This window comes from Danio rerio, chromosome 6, assembly GCF_049306965.1.
Source record: "Danio rerio strain Tuebingen ecotype United States chromosome 6, GRCz12tu, whole genome shotgun sequence".
NCBI lineage: Eukaryota > Metazoa > Chordata > Actinopteri > Cypriniformes > Danionidae > Danio > Danio rerio.
The window spans coordinates 33769662-33778697 of record NC_133181.1 but is presented as its reverse complement, the minus strand read 5'-3'; the positions used below and the strand labels follow the sequence as shown (position 1 = coordinate 33778697).

At 35.8% G+C, this 9036-nt stretch overlaps 1 protein-coding gene across 2 annotated transcripts in view; it reads left to right on the top strand.

The window, feature by feature from the left end:
- The first annotated feature begins 648 nt into the window (after positions 1 to 648).
- Positions 649 to 9036, top strand: part of lepr (leptin receptor) — a 78622-nt gene continuing 70234 nt past the window's right edge. Inside the window, exon 1 of one of the 2 annotated variants that reach the window (XM_021476908.2) lies at positions 649 to 816. The gene's annotated coding sequence lies outside the window, so the exon portion shown is untranslated. Of the gene's footprint in view, positions 817 to 8081; positions 8207 to 9036 lie in introns of those variants that run through there. The other variant, XM_073953113.1, reaches the window with a different exon arrangement.

Sequence of the window (9036 nt, the reverse complement as noted above, 5' to 3'; positions counted from 1 at the left end):
CCAGTCTTTGAATGATTCCCTCAATTAAGTTATTTAAAAAATAATCGATTCATTCAGGAGCTCAAATTGGCTTGTTGAATCCAAAGGTCCTGTAGTGTTGGCAACAGATCAAACAAGCAATTATTTGTATTGCTTACCAAGTATAATACACACCAGTCCTCACCCAGTCATGTGTTTTACTTGCAACCCCCAATACAAGATCAAGATTTACGACCCTAAAGAATTCAAGTTTGCCTCTGAACTATCAGGAACAGGACACTGCAAGACTGAGGGAGAGAGACAACCTCCATATCCAGGATTTTATCTATTCTCAGAACAGAATTTGTGTCACTATTATGTACATTGCCCTTTATATTTGATGCTTTCAATGCATGTCTTTTTATAGAACTATTTCATGGCGACTATCAAAATTAGTGTATATCACCTTTGCATAGATCAGATAACATCAAAGTTTCCATTTACAAGCCTGTGAGCCCACTTTATTATGCAAAAAGTCAGACAAACTTTCTCTGCTTGGAGTGTCTCAGAGGCCAGAATAACCTATAGTAGATGTGGTCTCTGAAGCAGTTAAAGGCTACTACTCTATTTCAAACAGTCAGTTGGGAGTCGAAGACACTCAGACAAGATCAACACAAGGAAAAGTTGTGTGCAGTTGTTGTGTGACCATGTGGACGCCATGTGCTGCAGCCAGACCTCGACCTTCTTCATCGAGTCAGAATACCATCTCTGAAGTCATTCTCCAGTCAACCAAGGAGAATTTCATCAAGACATTAATCTGAGATGGCATTGAACACTCGCACAATGGCTGAGACATATGTAAGTATCTACAATTTAACTCAATTGTGAAGGGGTCATGTTTATTTTTCACATAGTTATATTGCCTTGAGCTTGTTTATACTTTCCCCTGCTTCATTTTGGATTCATTTATCCATTCTCACATTGTATGCCTGGTTCTGTGTATTTGTATGTTTAGTAAATGTTTGTCACCTTAGCTTAATTAAACCTTTGACACACATCCACATGAGGGTTGCATCCCTTTACGTGCATCACTTACATCATTTTAATGATTCTGGTATTTGCTATATGCTCTAAGATCAAGCCTCTGAAAGAGAAAAGTTGTTTTTATGGGTCCACTAAAAATCACATTCTGAAAATGAATACAGTCCAAGCTGAATGTTTGCTGGATGAGCCAGTTGAACATGTAAAATGTGTTCTGTTTTACCAAATTATTGAATATAACTCATCTAAATATGTTTAATCAATGAGTTGTTTATACTTCCATAAGCTACTTCTGCTTCCGTTCATACTTCTGGGGCCTCATGTATCAACGCTGCGTACGCACAAAACCTTTGCGTACGCTAGGTTTCACGCTCAGAATCGCTCACGTTTGGATTTACTAACAATGAACTGAACGTGGGAATGTGCGCAGCTTCACGGCAGCTTTCTGGCAGGCGTACGCACATTTTTTGTGCGTGTCTGTTTTATTTCCATTGGCGACTCCTAGAGGCAGTTGTGTTAAATTCCTCTCTACAAAGTGTCTGAGCCTTGCAATGGCAGCTGTATGAGACGGGTTCATCTAGCAGGTATATAAGGTTTCCATACCATACATTTGACCAGCTAAACATTAAAGCACAATTTGCAGCAGTCGCCTGTTTTCCCAATGTAATCTGAGCGATCTACTGCACGCACATTGCTATAAAGACACTAACTGAAGATGAATTTGCATGCGTGAATCAGAAACATTTCCATTCAATAAATGTGCAAATAAAATATGATGCTTATTGATATGAACTTATTGATGATTCCTACTTGTCTTTCTCGTGATAAATAGTTGGCAAAATCTGATATGTAGCGGGGGAAAAAACAAGAATGAGTTCATCAGACGCTGGATTCGAGCCGAGCTCATGCTCGAACGTATCAATTCATGATCACATGCGTCTTACGAGTAGCGCCACTGAGACTGTTAAGCGTCCTGCAACATTTTACAGATATAAACCACACTATTTCTTTTTTTTAATGCACTCAGTGCGATGTTCAGACCCAACTGTGTTAACCGCATCAGCTAAACTCTCCCACTCTATTTTTTTCTTTTGTTGTTAATTCCGGAGAACAAACTTGCAAATAACACCGCTTTTCCCCGGTCTACCTCCGAAAGCAGCACCTCCAATTCACATTCTGTTCAAAGTTTCTCTTTTTGCTTGCTTTTGACATTGCTTTTTCGTTGGGTTTTGCCGTTAGCATAGTCATTAGCATATTCATACGGGGGAGGAGCCAGGGAGGGGTTTTGTGCTCGTGCATGTTGCGCTCAGTTTCACCTTCATTCAGATGTACAAAAGAATATTCGTGAGATTCGGCGTACGCAGTGTTTCATACATCTGAATTTTTTTCTGCGTACGCACATTTACAGCTTTGTGCGTACGCAATGTTTTAGTAAGATTTCCACGCAAGTCTTTGTACATGAGGCCCCTGGTGTCTCTTGGCAGCTCTATGTTTAATATTGTCTTCAAACATAGACAAATTTAGTTTGTTTTGTGCCTGAGCTTTGCCTTTATTTGTGTTGGCCATGTGCTCTTTTTTTTCCAGCATTTAGTTCTTGTAGTCCGTGTTTACTTCTATGTTCTTCACCGGTTCCTTGTGTGCCCTGTCTATTTATTGCGCTATAAAAAGTTTTATTTTTATTTTATTTTTTTACTTATACCCCACACAACATAAAACTCATAAAACAAAATCAACATTCCGGAAAATAATGTAAACAAATTATAATAAAAATAATAACAAAACAAAAATTATTACAAAAAATATTAAATATAAAATAGTACAAAAGACAGCCAAAATTACAACCCTTTAACTTTCCCTTTACATGCTTTCCAAATACTATAAAAAGCATACGTTCATATGATGCAGTAGAAGTCATAAGCTCAATCCAATCTGTAAAAGAGGGAGTTTTTCCAATTTTGCAGGACCAGTTTCACTGCCATAATACATCCTGCAATGACTAGCCCAGTCTATGCTTTAGATATTCCCTTCCATAGAGTGGATGTATCACCAAGAAGACTTGATGAATAAGGTAAAGATTGTCCCAGCCATTTTTCAAGGTTTTGAATGACTCTTGTCCAGAATGGAACCACCAGTTCCACATTAAGGGCCCTATCATACACCCAGCGCAATTTGGCGCAAGACGCAAAGCAATTGTTGTTTTCTAGTTTCAGCTTGGCGCCACACTGTTTAAATAGCGCATGCATTTGCGCTCATATGTGCACTCATAGGCGTTCTGGTCTAAAAAGGATGGCATGTTGATACGCATTGCTGGCACAATGCCATTTTGAGAAACTATAATAGATTATTTAATAAATCAGAACAAAGCCTGTCTATTGTCCAGTGCAGAGTGCGTTAGTTGTGCGCCTTGCTTACACACTGCTTAATACAAACAAGATGTAGAGCAATACGCAAATATCTTTACATTTGAAAAAGAATTAAAATATTAAGGATCAGGTACGTGCACACATAGGGCTCAACCTGTGCAGTGCACATGCCCTTTTTAGTCTCGGATAGAAAGTGGCCTTCCAAAATGATCCCCCGCGACACGTCCGCCCACCATCCCCCCACCTCTCCCTCCCGCTCTTCAGTACGCGCGCGAACCCACCCCCCCTCTTCATTACGCGCGCAACACCCCCCCCCCCAAATTAGAACTGAATTTAGAAATAGTTTATAAACAAATCTTTGAGCTTAACAAACAAAATTAATTATTTATAGGCTAATTGATGTCTGTACATTCAAGGTTTCCCTATCCACGAGAGTGAAAGTGAAAGTAGATAATAAGGAGGCTTATCTCTCATTCTCATGCTGCAGATGCTCTGTTTAACTATTTTCTCGCTAGTGAAACGTTCAGTTTTTCCACTTACAAAGTCCATCATGTAAATAGCAAATGCGCTATGGCACGATGCAACTGGCTCTTAAAGGGAATGGGAGATGAGACTCTGATTGGTTTATTTTCAAAACACACCTATAACTCATTAAGCAAATAAGCTCAACCCTTTTAGACCATGCGTCACAGCGCAAAGCGGATTTTTCCATCCTTATATTAGCAAAAGTGGATTCTGACATGCCCTGAATGCATTTGCACCCTATGCTTTGCACTTTGCTCACGGATCTTCAAAATAGAGTCCTATATGTGAAAAGGTGCCCACAGAAGGACCAAATTTCCAACAGTGGTTATTTTTTCATTAATCCTAGCATATGCAGTCTTATTGGGTTCCAGTAATATCGATTAATTATCTTGTATATGTTTACCTCTAGAATCTTTCACTGGACCCCCTATACCAGAAACTACTGCCTCCCATTCACCCTATTCAAATTCCATCTCTTTCTCCAAACAATTCTTAAATTATCACTTTTTCCATACATGTTGTTTGCAGCAATCTTATAAACATAAGATGAAGTTTGCACTGACTTTGGCATATTTAGAAACCCTATTAAAACACTTTCTTCTGATCCTGCCTTATATCCCGGATCTTATATTATTATGCAGTTGTATATACTTCCAGAAATCCCCTTTATCTAATCATTTGAACTGGTCTTTCAACTCCTGAAATGATTACAGTGCCTTCTGTCCATGTAAATCATCAGTTGTTTTTTAGGCCTTTTTTACACCAATCCTTCCAATACACTGTTTTCGTTCCTGTCTTAATGGCACGGTTATGCCAAAATGAAGAATAGCCTTGTTTATGATCGGACAAATTTTTCCAGATCTGCTGTGTGTTCCAATATAGTGTCGACTTCCCCATCCACAATGAAATGTAAAGATTTCAGAGATAAAAGCATCAATAACACTGCATGAGGTAGTCAGAGTTTCCTCTATTTCTATCCAGCTTATACCCTCTACATTACCACCTGACCAGTGCTTACATATTTTAATCATCTCATGAGATTACACTTTTATTATTTTACTAATTGTTTGTTGGTTCAAGTCCAGGCTGGGCCAGTTGGCATTTCTGTGTGGAGTATGTATGCTCTCCCCGTGTTTGCGTGGGTTTCCTCGACAGCCAAAAGACATGCACGATAGGTGAATTAGTTAAACAAATTCAGCCGTATTGTATGATTGTGTGTGTGAATGCAAGAGCGTATGAATGTTTCTCAGTACTGGGTTGTGGCTGGAAGGGCTGGAATAGGTGGTGGTTCATTCCCCTGTGGCAGCCCTTGATAAATAAGGGACTACGCTGAAGGAAAATGAATGTGTAATCCATCCCAATCTCACAAGGAATGTATTAATCACAAGGAATGTATTAGGAGAAAAGACCCAACCCGTCAATGATGGATGAGCAAGTAAGACTAAATTCTACTAATGAAATTATAGAAATTAATGTGAATTAGCTACTAAATCAAAAACTTACGAGTTCCTGTGAGATTGCGTTGGTTTAAATGTGCTGTATGTGTTCACCAGTTGACTGGCAGTGACTAGCTATGTGGATATTTGGAAATCACATGGTTTTATTGGTTTATTTAATGAGAGATAATAAAGATTTAATGTAAGTAAAAAGAAAAAAGTTAATGATATGAAGATGAAAGAACTTTGAGACAGACAGTATGCATTGAGCAAACTGTATTTTCAAAGACTTGAGGCCAGACATGGTTAATCAGTGAGTGCATTATTTATGAGCCAGTGTTTTGGTTTTGAATCATTACTTCCATCCACGCAGGACTGTTGGTTCATGAAAATTACATGACGACATTTACCCAAACACACTGAGTCAGACAGACTTAACATATGGAAGTTATCTATGCCTTGAAGTGAGATTTCAGTGGTTGATCATTGCTGGCGCTGCGGGATATTTCCCATGCCTTTGTTGTATATAACTCACAATGGTAATGTTTTTTTTCCTCTTTTTTAAAAAAATATACTCTCACTTCTCTTGTTGATAACTAGAGACACTCTAATAAGTACACATCAGCCCAGGATTATTGTGCATGCAATCAAGACAAAGTCACTCAAACTACATCAGTCTGGAAATTGCACATCATCAGCAACTCAGAATATAGTAATAAATAGTAAGAATATTATATATTTCCTTAATCACTTGTCCACATCTAGATAGACCAGATACCCATACTTATTTTAATTATTCAGCTTTTATTTTGTTTCAATGCTGTTGCAAAATATGTAAATATATAAAAAAAAACACTTGTAATTTTCTGCCAACACATTATCCATTAATTTAAAAAATATTTCTGTTATTCCTAAAATGCAATGCAACCCAGTGCAAAATGTTATTTTTTTAGTTATTTCATCTGAATATCAGAGGAAAAAATTAATAATATAATATAATATAATATAATATAATAAAATAAAATAAAATAAAATAAAATAAAATAAAATAAAATAAAATAAAATAAAATAAAATATAATATAACATTCATTCGTTTTCTTTTCAGCTTAGTCCCTTTATTAATCTGGGGTCGCCACAGCGGAATGAACTGCCAACTTATCCAGCACATTTTTGCTCTTCCAGCCACAACCACTCTCTGGGAAAATAATAATATAATATAATATAATATATTATAATATAATATAATATAATATAATATAATATAATATAATATAATGTGATAAAATATAATATAATATAATATAATATAATATAATATAATACATATTTGATTACTTTTTTTGCATTCACTTAATTTCTTTTACATAATATTTGCATGTAGTACATTAATTCAATTAAAACAATACAAAAAAGTAGAGGAAATTCAAATACTGAATTCAAGATTGCATAAAACATTCACACCGCAGTTTACAGCTTATACTGCGTGCAAATTCATGTCAACAACCCACTTCTGCATTTTAAGTTGACAAAGTTTACATAAATAAAGCGGATATCTTTTGAATGCGTTACAGGAAACCTAAAAATAGCCGGTTTCCCATCATCATCTTCCTTTTAATCAGGATACGTATTACAGCTTCTGCTGTGGGATTTTATTATAGTAGAAATAGTAAATAGTTTGAGGGAAGTTTATTGGAAATGTTTCACTGGATCCACAATAACAGGTGTGAGGATTTCACACAGTAGCCTTGATGGGCCATTAATTCCATCTGTCAAGAATAGAATGCTTTTAAAATTGAAGACGATCGGATAGCTGTGAACAGCTGTGAATTCAAATGCTTTGAGATATTGCAGGAGAGATTGTAGAAAATTTTCCACAAGTTTACCACCTTGCACACATCAAAGTAATACTAAATCCTGACTGTATGCAAAGCAAATTTAGTTGAATGTTTATTTTAAAATTCTTTTCAATAGAAACAGGCCTTCATTGCATGACTCATCTAATATTCATTAAACAAATAACCTAAAGCAAGACCTTGCAACAGCCAAATAACAGATAAAAATAGTTGTCATTGGGGGATGCTACCATTTCAAATGCTACATGTTTGTTAAGTGGGTCCTTATTGATTCATTATTGATACGTATTAGCGCAAATGAGTACCTAAAATGCAAAGAGGCATCTTTTGAAAATGTATCAACACAATGAAAGTAGAGTCTAAAACAATACTGGGTTATTTCAACCCAAACTTTGTGTTACATTTTTTTATATAAATTCACCTTAACAAATGAATTCAGCTGTTGGTTTTGTTCATATTTAACCTAAGATTGGGTTGAAATAGCCTAACACTTTTCAATGAGTACCTTTTATTTCTGAAGTAAAACATTTTTTTTGTTGTTGTTGTTATTGTTTGTTTGTTTGTTTATACTGGATCCACTGTTTTGCTGAGGCAAAGAAATTGCATAGTGTGTTGATAGCACAGTGCGTTGAATGACAGAGTGTGTTGCATAGTCATGAAAGCAGATCTGCCTCATAAGTTGGTAGAGAAGATTCCCAACATGAGAAAGCACATACATGCATTTTTATTGAACAAGCCAGTACTTTTAAAACCTAGCATTTGTTGCTTGGCAAATTGAGAATGATTTAAATCTTGTACAAACACATACTATGCACACACACACACACACACACACACACACAGATGATTGGTGTGTATTTCTGGCGCTCCTTCTCAGAATAGCTCCATGTTTGCCTGGAGACTTATGGGAAAGAAGAGATGGGGTCTACAAACTCAGTTAAAAGAAAACGCAGCTCACTTAATTTTCTCACAGGTTAACTGATGGTTTCTCATTTTTTGAACAGCACAGGCGGCAGCCAAAATAAACAGGTGAGGTTTTTTCACAACTTGTTTTTTTTTCCAGCTACCCCCTTTTTCTGATTGTTGCTTGTTCTTGTGCTAACAGGGGTATATTAGTAGCCCAATATCTGCTTCAATTAGTAAAGGTACAGTTTTAAGCCTGTAATAGAAGGATTCATGTGATAGAAGTGAACCAGATGGGAATATAATCTGGTGTGGGCTAGTTATGGCTAACAATGCAACATGGACACGTACTCTCGAACAGTCAATTGATGGACCCTGATTTGTGTCAAATTGAGTCAAACTGAAGCTGGGTTCGGGTTATGTAATATGCTCACTCAGTTCAGAATTATTTTATTTTCCTCTAGAGACATAAAGAGAGCATGCTATGAGCTGCTAATCTAGTCCCTGAAGAGTTCTGAACAGACTGTTCAGAATAACAGCCAATTTAGCAGCCATCAGATGCACATTGTGTTGTCAACGATTGCATGAGGATAATTGTTGTTTTTTTGAGGCCTGGTGTATCACTAACTGTAATGAAGTACATATCATTCTTTTGCTGAAGTCTGAACCCAACCTTACACATAATAATAAAGCAGGGGTGTCAAACCAAAATAAATAAATAAATAAATAAATAAATAAATAAATAAATAAATAAATAAATATATATATATATATATATATATATATATATATATATATATATATATATATATATATATATATATATATATATATATATATATATATATATATATATTATCCAATTTCTGGTTAACTGATTCTTTTTAAACACAAACATACTAGTTTTAATAACTAATTTCTAATTTCTGCTATAATGACAGTAATAGGTTTTAATT